This window comes from Panthera pardus, unplaced genomic scaffold (assembly GCF_024362965.1).
Source record: "Panthera pardus isolate Hobbes unplaced genomic scaffold, ASM2436296v1 HiC_scaffold_17, whole genome shotgun sequence".
NCBI lineage: Eukaryota > Metazoa > Chordata > Mammalia > Carnivora > Felidae > Panthera > Panthera pardus.
The window spans coordinates 14584050-14587462 of record NW_026526732.1 but is presented as its reverse complement, the minus strand read 5'-3'; positions in this window follow the sequence as shown (position 1 = coordinate 14587462).

Here is a 3413-nt window from a genome sequence, read left to right as displayed (position 1 = left end):
TTTTGGTTCACAGTTTGTTTATTGAGTGACCTGTGACTATCTCACATTTACTTTGGTATTTTAATTCAGTCTAGGCCATTCTTTATCTATTCTTGAGAAACAAACTTTATTTTATATAGAAATGGGTAACAAAAAAAGGTTACATCATAAAAGATGGAACAAGGTGTTTTAATTAACAACGCAGATGTAAAATGAGTACTTTTTAAAAAAAATTAATTAAAAAAATTTTTTAAACGTTTTATTTATTTTTGAGACAGAGAGAGACAGAGCATGAGCAGGGGAGGGCAGAGAGAGAGGGAGACACAGATTCCGAAGCAGGGTCCAGGCTCTGAGCTGTCAGCACAGAGCCCGACACAGGGCTCAAACTCACAAACCACGAGATCATGACCTGAGCCAAAGTCAGTGGCTCAACCGACCAAGCCACCCAGGTGCCCCCCCAAAAATATTAATTTAGATTCTTACTTCACTAAACAAATAATTCCAGAATTACTTAATTAAAATTGTAGAGAATAAGCTTTTTTTCCTGAGATATAGTTGATATGTAACATTATATTAGGTGAAAACATAATGATTCAATATAAGTATATATTGCAAAATGATCACCACAAGTGCCGTGAGCATCCATTACCGCGTATAGTTACAAATTCTTTTTCTTATGATGAAAGTTTTCAACATCTACTCTCCTGTAATTTTTAAATATACAATTCATTATTATTAACTACAGTCACCATGCTGCACATTACATCCCTGGAAATTATGTATTTTGTGACTGGAAGTTTGTATCTTTTGACCACCACCCATTTCACCACCCCCACTTCTGGCAACCACCGAAGTGTTCTCTGTATGCATGAGTTTAAACAAACATTTTAAATAAAATCAATATTAAAATGAGAGGAACTTAAAATGTTTAGCAAATCCATGACCAGAAAAGGAACACTTTTTAAGAGCCAAAGGGGTGGAATAAATTACAAAGGAAAATATTAATAAGTTTGATTATTTGAAAAATTCTGAAATTATGTTCATCAAAAGATAAACTTAGCCAAAATTTAAAAGCAAGGAGGAGGAGTAGAGACTCACCATAAACATAGCAAACAGATGGCCAGTATCTCTAAGTTATGGTTTGTTCATACAAATAGACATGGAAAACATTCCATTCTAAGTTGATAAAGGAGTAAAGGACCAAAAGCGATTATTTATCAAAGAGAAAATTTAGTTAATTAACAAGTATATGGTGAAATAGACAATATTACAGCTAAGAAATTGCATTTGTTTTTGTTTTTGCTTTGTTTTTGTTTTTTTTCTGTATCCACCCAGAGGTACAGATTTTATTTTATTTTATTTTATTTTATTTTATTTTATTTTTTTAAATATGAAATTTATTGTCAAATTGGTTTCCATACAACACCCAGGGCTCATCCCAACAGGTGCCCTGCTCAATACCCATCACCCACCCTCCCCGCCCTCCCACCCCCCATCAACCCTCAGTTTGTTCTCAGTTTTTAAGAGTCTCTAATGCTTTGGCTCTCTCCCACTCTAACCTTTTTTATTTCTTCCCCTCCCTCGTGGACTTCTGTTGTATGTTAACAATATTCTAGCATTTTTGTCTACCACCTTAGATGATCATTTATAAAAGAATGAAATCCCTTCACTGTTGACAAATGTGCTGAGAGAGTAATGCTCTCACACATTTCTGGTGGCAAGGTAAATTGGGACTACAGTCTGGTAAAATGTATCAAGAGTCTTGCACTGGACAGATCATGAAATCTCATAGTGTCTGCTAGGTACACAATTTCCTTTGAGAAAGATGGCAGGGGGCATTTAGGGAGACCAGTCTTGTTATACTGACCATGCACGACTGAACCAGAGTATCTCAGAGCAGATGGTAACTGACCAAATTAGATCTTTCCTGCTTTGGCTAACAAGGTTGAGATGAAGGGAGAGCGAGGGAGAATTCCCTGCAGCACGACCTCTAAGGGGAAGGAGCTACATGAATAGCAAAGGCCTGGGGCAAAAACACAGCAGCAGCCTTTTAATAAACCCCCATTACTTAAGGTTACATATTTATATTTATGATTCCAACACTTGAAAGAAATTAACCCCCAAACCAGTTCAAGGAGTCGGTGATGAGAAATAGACTCTTAGCCTGTCTTTACTGGGATAATTCTGCCCTGGCCCAGGCAGGTGGATCACTGCTCGGGGGCTGTATGTCTCACAAGACTCCACACTTTGGATTACTTTCTTGAAATTTTCCAAGTCACAAGTCAGTGTGTTGTATGGGCCATTACTGGCAATGCTATTTGGATAAGGTGTCTTAAGCCTGGATCAGAACCCAGGTGGGTCTTGTCCCCTGTTTCTTCTTTCTGGGGTGCTCTTTGATCCTTTATACTATGTGTGGGGTTGACCAGATGTCCCGGGAGTTTTACAGGTTTTATCTTTGGGTTTTTCTGCCTTGTTATGGCTGGGTCCCAGTTCAAGGAGGCAGTCTAGGCAACCACACCACTTTTGGTGAATGGGGCCTGTTTCTGTTGTAGAATCAAAATTCGATAGATAACCAGAATGGGACTAACATGCTAATTTGGGGTAACTAACTCAGAATGAAGAATTTTTATGTGCTTTGAATTTTTATACATTATTTGATTTTATAACACTATTTAAGTGTTATTTCTGAACACATTAAATATTTATGGAAAGATCTCTATGCTTCACATGCGCCCGTGAATTTTGTAAAACATTTTATTTGTCATATTTTTCTAATCGGCTTTATTAAGTGATTCATGAATGGGGCGAGCAGAGGGGGAAAAGTAGAGGGGGTTCCTGTAAAACATTTTAAGTCAATTTTTTTTAATAGAATAGGGCCCTACAAAAAATATTAACCAGAGTCTCATATACCCTAGGTGTGCTGAGATAATGTAGACAGACATAAGACATTTGCCTCACCCGATTTGGAAAGTAAATAGTTCAAGTTTTGAGGTGATAAATGGTTACCATTTCTGACTCTGGTGGTTCAGACATTATAGTTACCGAAGAGCTTTGAGTCTTATAGCTCTAGAGTGAATCCAAGGGGTGCAGGAAGAACAGGTGTCTGATCTCTCTTAGAAAGCAGCCATTTAAGTACACTGTCATACATGGTGGCTCTTGCAAGGTATGTTGTGGAAAAACTAGATCCTAGTGCCAACACAGCTGACCAGGAGGTAGAACTCCAGGGCTAGTATGCACCACGGCAGCCAGAAGGCCTTGCTGCTTATAGCCTTCACTTTGAGACTACTCAAAACCAGCTGCAGAAATGGGTATGTTCATGAACTGTGGGATTTCCAGAATGCCAGACACTCCATGATTAAAGAGGGTCTTTACTGGAAAAAAGCCAGGCTTGTCAATAAACCTTAGCAGAGCAAATGGTAGGCAGTGGGAATGCT